The sequence below is a fragment of the Urocitellus parryii genome, chromosome 4 (genome assembly GCF_045843805.1).
Source record: "Urocitellus parryii isolate mUroPar1 chromosome 4, mUroPar1.hap1, whole genome shotgun sequence".
Taxonomy (NCBI): domain Eukaryota; kingdom Metazoa; phylum Chordata; class Mammalia; order Rodentia; family Sciuridae; genus Urocitellus; species Urocitellus parryii.
The window spans coordinates 72,917,110-72,931,937 of record NC_135534.1 but is presented as its reverse complement, the minus strand read 5'-3'; the positions used below and the strand labels follow the sequence as shown (position 1 = coordinate 72,931,937).

Genomic DNA, 14,828 nt, shown 5'->3' with positions numbered 1-14,828 from the left:
AAAGCGGAATGAAGGGAAGGGAGGGAGGATAGAATTAGGAAAGACAGTGGGATGAATTTGACACAACTTTCCTATGTACATATGTGAATATGTCACAGTGAGCCTCCACATCATGTACAACCACAAGACAGGGATACCAATTAGAATAAGATACACTCCATGTTTGTATAAATATGTCAAAATATATTCTACATGTATATCTAAGAATAACAAAGTGTCTTGGGGAAAAAAAAAAAGAATGTGCCTTTAATCCTTTTTTTCCAACATAGCCGGGCACACAGAATAGGCACTTGGGACATGCTGGGAGGAGGAAAGGGCCCTGTCCTTGCTGAGGAAGACCAGTTTTAGTCAGAGTGTGTACTGCTCTTCTGCCCTTTCAAAGTTGAGTTGAATTTTAACTTGATAATTTCAGGATCTGTTTATACATCCTGAAGTGACAGTGTCTCTCTGGTGGCCTCGGGATCCTGGAGCAGACTTAGCCTGTGTAGCTCACATCCAGCCGAGGTTGCTTGGTCTTCTGGTATCACACAGATATATCATTTTTCCTCAGTGAAGATCAATAGTCACTGGTTTTGGAGCAAGGTCTGGGTACATGGTGTTTTGTGTTGTGGGGTACAGAGATGAACAAGAAAGGGGGAGGCCGTATGGCATGGTGAGCAAAAACACAGCCTCTCCCCTTCAGAGAGTTCTTGTGAAGAATAAATGAGGTAATATGCATAGGCCCTAGTGTAGTCCCTACACTAATCCCAGGGGCAGGCAGGAATAATGCACATGGTGTCATCTGTAGAATCTAATTTATTTTTTACAGGGCTCTTTCTGTCTTGAATCTTGTGACAGTGTAGCAGATACAAGACATGCATATGTAAATAACTACAGTGCAAGGCTACTTTTGAAAAGCTCAGATTACCTTGGGGGCACAAAAAAGGAAGGGATGCTTCAGTAGGAAGTGACATTGAATAGAATCTTCCTGGGGGCTTTTTACACTGAGAGAGAGCTGGAAGGATTAAAAACGTAAATAACTATTGCTTTTTCTAAAGTCCCTTCTCTTACCACCCTGTTAAAATTAGGTCTGCCTCTATTATTTTTTTTATCAAGATAAAATGTACCCAATTGTAGTTCCTAAGTATTTGTGTGTTTGTTTCTTTGTTGTCCATTCCTTGTGTTCCGTCACTGGACTGTATGCACTGTGAGGGCTTGCTCACTGCCATATCTCTAGCATTGCAGCCATGGTGGGTACTCAAGAATACTCTTCATTGAGTGCATGTAACCACTGACTCATTTCTTTGCACATCCCATTAGCTCTGGTGAGTTACAGCAATGCAGAGGCAACAGTACCTGAAAGTAATCAAAGGAAGCAACTTGGTCTCGTTTGAACTTGCTGTTATTGTTCTGAGCTTTTTGGTTTCAGCTGAGGATATCCTTTTCCCTTCCTTTATCTTTTTTACAGTGCTCAAAACAATGAGTAGTTTGTGTTTTTAAGATGATGATAAAAAATCCCTAGAGGCCATTTTATATAGTGAAATCAGAATTGAAAATTTCATGCTGGAGTTTCCCAGGAGGAAAAAGCTTAGGCATTACTTTCTTCAGTTGCTTCCTTTTGTGGATGCTATTCATGTGTGGATTTTGTAAAGTTTACTTTTTCATTTTTTAAAATCATGTATTTTTCAACATAATAAAAACCATTCATTTTAAAGTAGTCTCTAAAAAGAGAACATTGTAGGTTTTCTGTTTCAGTGGTTTTTGTGGTGTGACTTACAGAAGGTCCTCTCTGGAGGAGGCTGATTTGTGTTTAGCATTATGATTTAGTATTATGCTTGGATGTTGATATGGTTTAGATGTGAAGTATCCCCCAGAAGCTCACATGTGAGACAATGCAAGAAAGTTTAGAGATGAAATGATTGGTTTATGAAAGTCTTAACCTGATCAGTATATTAATCCTGTGATAGAGATTAACTGGGTGGTAACTGTAGGCAGGTTGGTTGTGGCTGGAGGAAGTGGGTCATTGTGGGTATGTCTTGGAAACTTATATTTTATCTTTGCTGAGTGCAGAAGTCTCTTTCTGCTTCCTGGTGCCATGTCCTGAATAGTTTTCCTCCACCACACCCATCTGCCATGATGTTCTGTACCTCAGGCATAGAACAATGGAGTTGATTATCTATGGACTGAGACCTCTAAAACTGTGAGCCCCAAATGAACTTCCTCTCCTCTAAAATTGTTCTTGTCATGTCTCTTGGTCACAGTGGTGAAAGAGCTGACTAAAACAGATATGCTACTCTCTCTTTTTTAAAGTAGTTTATTAATTCATCAGAGTAATCAGGTGAAGATTGTGACCCCTGTCTTTTGTCTCACCAGAATAGAACAGGGACCAAAAAGTTTGAGAACAATTAGGTTATCTCTTTCTATCAATTTCTTTAAACAGTTTTGGAGAAGGATGAAAGAAGAATATACTTTATTAACTTCTATCAAGCTGGATACCAGGAAGCATGCCTGTAATCCCAGCTACTCTAGAGGCTGAGAGAAGGGAATTGCAAATTTGAAGCCAGCCTAGGAAATTTAGCAAGAACCTGTCTCAAAACAGAAAGTAAAAAGGGTTGGGGGATGTAGCTCAGTGATAGAGCACCCCTGGTTTCAATCACCAGTACTGCCAAAACCAAACAAAAACAAAACTTATGTGAAATGTTAGGGGGAGCCTGAAGGCCTTGGAACTGCAGGCCTGAATGGCAGCTGGAAGTCTGAAGGGCAGGGAAACAGCCCAATGAACATCACCGCAGAGGAGCCAATCAGCTAGATGTTGCTGGGGCCGCTGTGAGCCAATCATCAGCCGGCAGCTGGTTGCTGGCAGCTGGAAGTTTGCTAGGGCCCCTTTGGCTGTGGCTCTCAACACCTGAAGGCCTTGGCCTTGTCTGTTTAGAATGCCCGCAGTCAGGGCCTTGTATGATCACTTATGAATGGGCCATAGTGTTGGCTGCCACTGCTCAAAAGACATCCTTCTGTTGATTGCTGTTAAATGAATACTGGTGATGTCATACACTGGGTCCTTTTTCATTGTGTTATTTATTGGGTGTATTTTGATTTTGGATAATAAACATTGCTTTCTATATAGAAATTGAAGAAGCCTTTGTTTGAAATCTGGCTGCTGTTGCTTCTTTTTTGGTACCTGGGATTAAACCCAGAGATACTTTACCACCAAGCCACATCCCTATCCCTTTTTTATATTTTTATTTAGTGACAATATCTTGCTAAGTTGCTTAGGGCCTAAGTTGCTGAGACTGGCTTTGAACTTGTGAGACTCCTGCCTCAGCTTCCTGAGCTACTGGGATTACAGGCATGCACCATTGCACCCAGCTGGCTTATTATTCTTATAATCATCTTCCTCCTAGGCCTTTCTATAATATCGCATTTTTCTTCTCCCTTTCTTTTCCTTTTTTTCCTTTCTTTCTCTTTTTAAAATTCCTACAAGTCATCTTCCACAGAAATTGCCAAAGGTATCTTCTTGAAACTGATCAGAATAAGTCTTAAAACTCATTCCCATTGCCATTAAGATTAAATTCAAATTCCCTATTATATACTGCTTAGCTCTCAACCTCATTCCATGTCAGTCTTTTTGTTTATCACGTTCTAGACACTTTGGTCTCATTTCTGTCAAACCCTTTCTAGAATCTGGGTCCATCCTTTTCCAACCCCTTCCTCCCCTCTCCTCCCCTTCCCTTCCCTGCCCTGCCCTTCTTCCCTTTCTTTATTCCTTCAGTAATGGGGATTGAACATGGGGGCACTCTACCACTGAACTGTATCCTCAGCTCTTTTTATTTTGAGTCAGAATCTTGCTAAGTTGCTGAGGCTGGCTTCAAACTTGCCATCCTCCTGCTTCAGCCTCCCAAGTCTCTGGGATTACAGATATGCACCACCATGCTTGGCATGGGCTTTTATGTTTTCAGTTTCTTTATTTTAGACTTCTTTCCTTGGCTGGCTCCTTCAGGCTTTAGCTCCAATGCCACCTCCGTGGAGATAACTTCTTTATTAGTTTCTTAGGGCTCTGTAACAAAGAACTACAAGCTATGTCATTTAAAACCACAAATTTATTCTTTCAGTTTGGGGGCCACAAGCCCAAAATCAAGGTGTCAGCAGGATTGTTTCCTTCTTGGGAACTTGGAGGGAGAATCTGTTTCGTGTTTCTCTTGAAGCTTCTGGTGGCCACTGGTAGTTCTTGGCATTTCTTGACTTGTATCACATGACTCCAACCTTTCCTTCCATTGTTACACGAACATCTTCCTTTTGCACATTGTGTCTTCATATGACATTTTCCTTTCTGTGCTTGTCTTTATGTCTCTTTTATTTTTTTTTTATAAGAACACTAGTTATATTGGATTAAGGGCCCTACTCTAGCATGACCTCATCTTAACTAATTATGTCTGTAGTAACTCTATTTCTAAATAAGGTTCTATTTGGCAGTCCATGAAAGATACAAATTTTGGGGAGAATGTTCTTCAACCCATTCCACCTTCCCTGACTCAATATAAAGGAATTGCTGTTGTGGAACTTTGTCTATAAACATATTTACTACCTTTTTTTCCCTGGTAAATAGTGAACAAGACATTTCATTAGACCATATGTTATATATTGTTCTCAATTCTGAACACACCATCTGTAAGAGGGGATTGAACCAGGGCATATACAAGGTTATGAGGATCTTAGAAATAGTTTTAAATAGGAAACATAGTATTAGATGGGATTGCTCAGATGGAAAGGAGAAGTTTGGGGAAGTTATCACAGCTCTCTGCAGGAGAAGGAAAATATGTATGCAAGTTTGTATTGAAAGTTACATGTGTCACAGGTCTGAGCTCCTGTATATGAGAAATCTGGTGTGGGCTTTGGGGTGTGTATGGAGGTGTCTTTATCTTTTTTCATTCTGACACGTGCCAGCCTTCATCTCTCAGAAGATGTGGTATATGGAGAATATTTTGCATGTATAGAAACATTCAAGGGTTGGGGTTGTGGCTCAGCAGTAGAGCACTCACCTAGCACGTGCGAGGCATTGAGTTCGATCCTCAGCACCACATAAAAAAAATAAAATAAAGGTATTATGTCCAACTACACCTAAAAAAATTTAAAAAATAACATTCAGAGCAATTGATCATAGAATCATTCATATTTAATAAAATAGGAGAATATAAAATATATAGGTCAAATCAATATTTTACAGCATATTTGGGTTCACTAAGCACTATTAAGCTGCTAATGAACCATTACGATATGATGAATATGTTAAAGGACACTGTTTTTCAGGTAAAATTACTCTGCTGTGACTGAAAGCTAGAATTTAAATAATTTCCAGCCTTAAAATCTTTGACTTTAATCCTGTCACAAGGTCAAGTATATTTTTGGGTCACATACTTTACTAAAGTTTGGATTGGTCCTCTTCCCTGCCCACAAGCTGGCATTCTGTCTGTATTATTTGTAGATATTTATTCATTTCCCTGTTTCTACCTGCAGCACAGAGCATGCAGTTCCTACTTCTTCAGCAGTCTGGGAACACTGACAATTACGGGTTGGCCTTAGATTTTAGGTTTGGTTTTTCCTTAAGGCATGTGATCTACTAGTTTGCAAAAGGCACATCCAATTACTGTTCTGCAACTCTTCCAAAGCCAGTAACAGACCCACAGAATAAACCAACCTGCACAAACTTGATCCTGGGAACTTTGCTCTCTGTTTTCATTGTTTCAGCTCATGGTGGGTTCTGAAGTTGTGTTGGGTCTCTTTGTCAGTTGCACAGCCAGAATGCATGCATGCATTCATTCTCTACTTGTTCATTAGTCTTCTATATTTCTGGCATTGTTCTAGTCACTGATGACTTAGCAGTGGACAGACGGACAGAAGTCCTTTCCTTGTTAAGTCTGTTTCTGGTCATCCTGTTGCATTCACTATTGGTTTAGAGAAACAATTTCAGTTTCAGTTAGGTTTCTTTTTACAGAAAAAATTTCATTTAAGTCTGTTGGCAGCCTGATGAATAATTTTATCTCCCATCTCTTTCCCTGCTAAACCATATACCTCCTGCACCCTTGTGTGATTTTTGTTCAGAACTTGATGGAACTGTTTCTTACTAAGTTGCCTACCATTTAATGAGTGCTGAATAAATATTTTTAAATAAAAAAATAATACTGGCATGTTTCAGTACAATATAATTTATGTGTGATTGTATAGTTAAATAGAAATGTAAACATGTATGTTATAAAAGTCTCTTAATTGAAATTTTGAATGTCTATAAATCTCTTTATCAACTATTTTATTGTAATATAGGGAAATGTTCCATCCTAACTCCCGAATCCTCTCCTTCTCTTTAGAGTCACTTCCCTGCTGCACTGGTAACCATTGTTCTGACTTCTAACTTTTACATACATCTTGAACCCTTAATTTAAAAAGAAGGGAAATGACTGCCATATTTCAGTGATGGGAATGTATATTTAGGAAATGCTTAATATAACTGGCATTTCTGCGTTCCTTTCTTTTATTCAAGAGTTTGACTCTGTCATCTACATTTCCATGCTGTCCTAAATTTTTCGATCTAATTTAAAACTTAAGATCTAATTTAAAACTTAACGGGCCCACCCACTTCACTACTTATTTATACAAGAGCGCCCTCTGATGGCATCATATTTCCTAAAATTGATGTATTTTATCATCTCAGCAGAACTTCAAGGCCAGAGCTTATGGTAAGCTGTGGTCAGGTAATTCTAGTGCTGCAAAGCTTCCTGAACTATGGGCTGTTATTGACCACATGGTGTTCTTGAAGAGTGTTCAGCCACCAGATGATGTCAGAATCTTCTGATGAAACTCTTACCTGTTGTTTGATGAAACTTGTTATTTCTTACCTTACTGGAATATTTTAGGCATTTCCAAGGGAATCTCTGATTTTAGCAGTAGAACAGAGGGTATTTTGATCTCATAGCATTTTGGAAATTTAGAAGTAATTCCCCATCTGGGTCTCACAGTAACTGATTAAAGTTACTGAGCACTACAGTTATTGAAGATGATGTTTGAATCCATTTTCCTACCAAGTAGATACTGTTTTACAAATGTAATTAGATGCTATTTATACCACTGTAGAATTTATAATGGCTTCTCATATTTTATCAAGCACAAGCTTCTAAAATATAACATGCCTATGAAATTTTAACATTAAAAAAGGGACCTCATACCATTGTTTTAGAACTTTATTCTTTCAATAATCATTTATGACATATCTGTCATGTACAAGGGCATTGTGGTAACTATTGTCATCTTGGCTTTTATCCATTTATAAGTATAGGAGGCTGGATTGCTAAATTTTTCCATGGTGGACTCTCCCTCAAACCCCCCCCCCCCACTTTTGGCATTTCCATTCTCAACAAGTATTTTATTTCTATTTGTCTCCTTTTTAAGATTTGGGCATGTTACTAGAATATAGTATAGGAGAAAGGAAATATGTCGGGTTTTTGTTCTCAAGACTAAAAAGCTCAGGGGTCACTCCAGTAAAACTGGGCTGACTGGGCTGTGCAAAATAACTACACAAGAGACACAAATACCTTTTTCTTTGGGGTCACTGTGACGGCTCCTCTGACCTCATTTGAATGGAAGATTCTATCCTAAACAGGGCAAGGGGTTATATTACAAAGAAACAGGTGAGCATAGTTTCACCCATGGGGCTGTAGCAAGACACACCCATGCACAGACACCGACCCTCGAACCCAAGAAGGGTGGGGAAAGCTCTGCCATATTTCTGTGACTGAGTGCCTCAGCACCCAGCCGGGGAGTGTGACTCAGTCACGTGTAAGGTTGGTCTCCCACAGAAATACAAGAATATTGTCTCATCACATAGAAAAACGGTTTCATTGGAAGAGCATTTCTGAGGAAACTTCTGCCTTACTTTTAAAGTAGAAAATAGGGCTGGGGGTGTAGCTCAGTGGTAGAGCATGTGCTTAGTATTCATGAGGCCTTGAGTTCAATCTCTAGCACCAAAACAAACAAACAAGAATTAAACTTGTAGGGCTGGCAATGAAGAAAAGGGAAGGACAATTCCTGTTTTTTGGACTCATCTTCCTCTTAGAGGGACTTGTAATCACTATCCTTGCCACCACCAGATTATCATCAAGGGATACAGTTTCCTCTGTAATTCAAGTTTAGTCTCCAAAACTTCCTGTATCCACATTGTACAGATGAATAAAGGTAAAACATTTGGGCAGGTTTTTGATATAATAAAGTGAAAATAACAGGGGGTCACCCATGCAGCCAAGGATTTGACTCATAAGATATGGTTTTTCTCTCTGATCTTGTTTTAGCTGGGATGCTGTCTTTGTGTAAGGGAGAACTTAGCAAGATCCACTTCTCCACTCCCACCATTCTCCATGTATGACCCTAAAGCCTGTCCAACCTCTTTATCCTTCTAGGTTTTGATTCCTTCTTTGAGAACTTGTATCCTTCCAACACTAACGTGTTCCCACCTTCAGGGGAGATGGAACTTGTCCAGAAACGTTATTGCTCTATATTTGGAAACACACATCAAATGGGTGTGGAGATGTTCTTTTTTCATTTCAACATCTCAGGATGATGGTTGCAGGTTTTTGTCCTCCATATCTTTTGAGTATACTTTTCATATATATAGTAAAATTTCTCTTAGCTAATTATTATTCTATTATTATTTATCTGGGTGCCTAAATAACCAACTGTAAAGTGAGGGTATTTTTTTGTACCAGGTATTGAACCCCAGGGGTGCTTAACCACTGAGGTTCATATCTCTAGCCCCTTTATTTTCTATTTAAGACAGGGTCTCACTAAGTTGCTTAGAGCCTCACTAAATTGCTGAGGCTGGCCTTGAACTTGTGATCCTCCTGCCTCAGCCTATCAAGCCACTGGGATTACAGGCATGCACTATCTCAGTGTGGTTTGGTTTTTATCAGTGGTCTAATTAAATAAGTTAAAAATAGTAGTATAGTAGTGATTATTGAGCCAGGTCAGTGAAAACACCAGTATGCCATGTTATTTTGTAGTGTAACTGTTAGTAAGTGGCTGATGGTTGTGACCATCATATTGCAAACTTAGGAGAAAGATTCTCATGTCTCCTGCTGAAGGCTGAAGTTGGTTGTCAGCTTGATCTGCAATAGCATGTTGTAGTGAAGAGCAGTGTTTTTTTTTTTTTTTTTTTTTTCTCTTTTTCACCATACTGGGATTGAACCCAGGGAAGCTCTACCACTGAGCTACATCCTCAGTCCTTCTTATTTTGTTTTGAATCAGGGTCTCATTAAGTGCCCAGGTTGGCCTTGCACTTGTGATCTTTCTGCCTCAGTCTCCAAGAGCTGGGATTACAGGCATGCATCATTGTGCCTGGCTTCAGATTTGAGTTTTGTCAGAAGCAGAATTGGGTTGATGTGAAGAGCATGTTATTATTAGTTGTTACTTTAAACAAATTATCTGACCTCTCTGAGTGTCAGCATCCTTATTTTAACACTGATGTTATGAAAATGCCCCTCAGTGATGGGCTGGCCAAGTAATCTGCATCAAGCAGTGCCAGCATGTACTGGGTATTCTGTGTTATTCTCTCTTACCCTCACTACCCCCAAATTGTCACCCAGACTGGCTGATAGGCTGATAGTTTTTCTGGGTGTGATCTTTATTCTTTTGCAGTTTAAAAATCCAAATTATTTTTGCCATGCTACATTTTTATTTAAGAAATGTTCTCTTTTTTTCTTCTTGCCTACCCAATTTCACAGATCCATTTCTCCTACATATGGTGAATGAGGGAAGCATCTTTTAAAATTTAAAATTTCTTAGACCATATTCTAGAAAAAACTGCTGTGCATAACTAGAGGTGTACTTCCTTTCTGAGGTCATGTTTATATTGCTTTTGTAGCTCTATTATATATTTTGATTATTTCAATAAATAAAATTACAAAAGTAATTTAAAATTCCTGCTCTGCTTTGACCTTGGCAAGTCATGATCGCTTTGAGCCCAGTTTCCTCAGTTGAGCAATACAGACCAAACAGTTTCTAAAACTCTGTCCTGTTGTGATTTATACAGTCTCTATTCAGGAGCCAAAGAACTGGAAGTGTTATGTGGGTCTCAGTTCTGAACAGCAGAGGGCACACTGCCCCTTGTGTGCCTGACCATTAGGTATTGAAAACTAGAGTTAATATAGCTGGAAGTTAGCAGCCCCGAAGGTGGGAGGGAGCCAAGAAAATTCCATAAATTCATGTTGTGTAAAGGATATTTCACTGTATATATCCAGTTGTTTAATATTTAGGTGAAACATTCAGAAAATAGGAGATTTTGACATTCTAAGAATACCATCTGTAATTCCCTAGAGAATATCACTACCTTTTACTGTCTAGGATTAGTGTGCAAATGCATTGGAAAGGAGAACTAACATTTATTGAGAAATTATTATATGTCAAGAATTATACTTGGTATTTTAGGTACATTTTCTCTATCACAGCAATTCTTTCAATTAGGTTATTATCTTTATTTTATCTAGGAGGACATCAGGGCTTGGAGGGTTAAGTGGCTTGCCTGGCCATATAGCTGATTCGGGGTTGGGTCTGTTAGCCAAAACTTGCTTTCTTTCTACCATAAGAAGATTCCTCCCTCTTTTTCCCAGTCTTAAAGATTAAAACTGATTCCTAGGAGCAGGAGTGCCTTAGTTAAGGTCATACAAAGGAACTTGGCTTACTCTGGTTCTGAAGTTCCTGTGGTCCCTATACTTGTAGGTGGAAGCTTTTTCTCTGGCAGGAACATTCTACTATTTATATTAAACATGACATATACAAACACATACCACATTTTCAAATTCTAAATCTTCAGACTGGATTATTCAAATGTTATTCTTTGTAGGCTGGTTTTAAAGGTTATAACAATATCTCATTTTATGAGGAGGCTAGGGTTGAAAGTCACTATGGTAAAATTACTTTTGGCTATCCCAAGGGAAGGCCTCTTGTTAGACAGCCTTGTACATACCTCTTTTCTTTACATCTAACATAGCCCATCTTTTCCTCCTTATTGAAATAGATTGTGTGTGTGTGTGTGTGTGTTTTGTTGTTGTTGAGGTTCATATGATGCGGTAGCTTGTATTGGAGGTATGTGGAGGGGTAATTGAAATCTTTAAGCACCAGAGACTCATTCAGCACAGCGAAATGCTTACAGCATTACAGTTATTCTGATAACTAGAATCTAGATCCAGGAAAAGGATAGCAAATTCATGTCTTATTTTGGTGCTTATTCTAATGTGGTGATTTTCAAAATTTCACCTGTATTATCAGAAACATTTGCAGAGCTTGTTAAAGCACAGCTCACTGGGTTCTACCCTCACAGTTTCAGATTCAGTAGGTCTGAGATTCAGCCATAGACATTGCAGTTCTAGCAAGTTCCCAGGTGATTCAGATGCTGCCTGCCCTAGGACTTCAGGTGAGAACCACTACACTACTTTAGTGGAAACCTGTGGAATCACTTGTATGCCTTTCCCTTCACTGGTTCTTTTGTTCTCTTTTATTTTTGAGAGGGTGTAGTTGAATCAGTTTAAGTGAAATGCAGGGATTATGGTTCAACCTGTTTGTCTCATTTTTTATCCCAGCCCTTGTCCCAGAAAGAAGGTTAATACATGCTGGTTGAATGAGTGATTAAGTAAATTAAAGGATGTAATGGGGGGATATATAGGACATGGGCATCATTGTTATATACCTAGTCTATATGAATTGCTTATTTTCCTGAGAAGTAATCATCTTTCAAAAATTTTTTATTTGTTATTTTTTAGATATATATGACAGCAGAGTATCTTATGACATATTATACATAGATGGAGTATAACTTCCCATTCTTGTGGCCATACATGATGTGGAGTTACACTGATTGTATATTCATATATGAACATAGGAAAGTCCTATTCATTCTGTCCTTCCTATTCCCATTTTTTCTCTCTTCCCTTCATTCCCTTTTGTCTAATCCAATGAACTTCTATTCTTCCCCAACTCCTTATTGTGTGTTTGCATCTGCATATCAGAGAGAACATTTGGCCTTTGTTTTTTGGGGATTGGCTTATTTCATTTAGCATGATAGTCTCCAATTCCATCCATTTACTGGCAAATGCCATTCTTCTTTGTGGCTGAGTAATATTTCCATTGTGTATATATACTACATTTTCTTTATCCATTCCATTCATCTTTTGAATGGCACCTAGCTTGGTTATGTATTTTAGCTATTGTGAATTGAGCTGCTATGAAGATTTTTATGTGGCTGTGTCACTATAGTATGCTGATTTTAAGTCCTTCATGTATATGCTCATGAATGGGATGACTGGGTTAATTGGTGGTTCCATTCTAAGTTTTCTGAGGAATCTCCATTCTGCTTTCTAAACCGATTGCACCAATTTGCAATCCCACCAGCAATATATGAGTGTACCTTCCCCCCATATCCTCGACAATATTTATTGTACTTGTGTTCTCGATAATTGCCATTCTGACTGGAGTAGGATGAAATCTCAATGTAGTTTTAATTTACATTTCTCTAATTGCTAGAAATGTTGAACATTTTTTCATATATTTGTTGATCATTCATATTTCCTCTGTGAAGTGTCTGTTGAATTCCTTTGCTTATTTATTGATTCGGTTATTTATTTATTTATTTGGTGTTAAGTTTTTTTTATATATCCTGGAGATTAATGTACATTAATGCACTATCTAAGGTGCAGGTGGCAAAGATTTTCTTCCATATTAAATGCTCTGTCTTCATGTTCTTGATTGTTTCCTTTGCTGTGAAGCAGCTTTTTAGTTTGATACCATCCCATTTATTGATTTTAGATCTTAAGAAGTAGGCATCTTGAGATTAGAATAACTTGTACCTTAGGACAATGTATGGTGATCAGATCATAGAGATCAGTAAGTAAGCAGAGTTTGGTGTAGATTTGAGATATTTATATTTTGGGACCTGTGATATGTGGTGTGTGTGTGTGTGTGTGTGTGTGTGTGTGTGTGTGTGTGTGTGCAGGGAGCCTCATCTGTTTTAGAATGATCTAGAGATGTCTTGCAGGGTCTAGTGTAGGTCAGAACCAGTCCTTGCTCCAGGGAGGCTGGAGCAGTGCTGCAACAGCAGCCTTCAGGAGCTCCAGACAAGGGCTTGCATTCTTACTGCGGCCCAGCCTCCAAGATGCTAAGGCTCAGTGGCTCAGGGAAATTCCATAAATTCAAATAGCTGCACCACCAGTCTTAGCATGTTATAGGATTTGATAATTAGATGTAAAATAGCCAGTTAATAAAAATCTCAAAAGGTAAGAAAAATTTCACAAAATATATCTGAAGTTCAACTTAAGTTTATAATTATTTTATCTTTTCAACACATTTTGTATTATGTGTCCTATAAAGTCTCAGTATCCTGTATGTTTTTTTTTTCCTCTTTTGGAATAAACTTTAATTCCTTTAAGTTCACTTTACTTTTTTATGTTGAAATATTTTCCAGTAAACAGAGTTTGACATTCTACCTTTAAATCTATCAGTGTACAACTGTAAAAAATAAAAACATTTTCTTATGTAACCAAAATAATATGATCACTCCTAAAAAGTCTTTAGAATGGTCTAATACGTTGTACATATACAAATCAACACAATTTTCTTTATATTATAATTTATATCTTATTTGTTCAAATTAGTATCCAATCAAGGATAGTGCATTGCATTTGGTTATTATGCTCCTTAAAATTCATTTAATCTAAAACTGTTTCTTTTCCATATTGCCTTGCCATTGTCCTGTAAAATGTTCCACTTTGGGATTTGTCAGATTTCAGATTTTAACTCTTCAACCCTCTACATTTCCTGGAACCTGGTCATTAGATCCCAAGTTTAGATTAAAAAACAAACTGAATATTTTTGGCAAGAATGTATATCATGGTTGATATGTGTTTCCTGTTGTGTACATGAGGAGTTACTTAACTCTTGCCTGCCCAACATTAGTGCTGCTAACATCCATTTCCAGATTAAGGTTGACAGCCCGGTCCTTGTAAAGTTACATTTTCCCCTCGTAACAAGGTGGTATTACTTTGACACTGTATGAATATTCATTTTCCTATTACCCATTCTCCTAATGCTTTTAACACCAATTGATAATTCTTACCTGAATCAGTAAATTTGCAGAAGTGTCATTTTTTCTAATTTTGTCATTCCTTCTACACTAAGTGAAATTTGATTAAACAGCTCTTCTCCACCAACTGGGACTTTTTGGTACCCTAAAATATAATTATTTTACAAAGGAAGATTAAATGTTGAATATTTTCTTTATTAATTCCCTACTTAAAAGTAAAGGATTGATTTACTGAACACTTTATTTTAAATGGTGGCAAATGAACTTTTTCCTTGATTCTTTTTTTAATATTGGTATGCACTACTAATGGATTTTCTTGAATTGAATGTTTCAATCAACTTTTTTAAATGTTCAGTTTGTTTTATGTTCAATTTATTAAAATGTTATCCAGTGATAGTCTCTTATAATTAACTCCTATGTCTGTTAATGTAACTCTATTAATTTTTGTGCACTTCTTTGTTTATTTGCCCAGCAAGATGTGTAGGCTTATCTTGTAAATTCTTTTTGCAGATGTCAATCAGTCACAGTACTAATAAGCTCTAGTTCCTTTTACTTAGAATGGTATTAGACACCAAAGTCCTGGCACTTGGAATGTCTATTAATACTAGAGTGATAGTGTTTATAGACCTTTTCAATGGTCTATGTAGTGCTTGAATTTTGATATTGAAAGTTTGGATAATGAAAATTCAAATAGTAAGGAATATGTGTATTTTGAAAAATAATGGTATATATATTGTAT

General features: G+C 37.6%; 1 protein-coding gene across 2 annotated transcripts in view; it reads left to right on the top strand.

Annotated features, from left to right (window-relative positions):
* The window catches only part of Prcp (prolylcarboxypeptidase), a 74,513-nt gene that overhangs the window by 28,681 nt on the left and 31,004 nt on the right, over window positions 1-14,828 (top strand). The gene's annotated exons all lie outside the window — the stretch shown is intronic.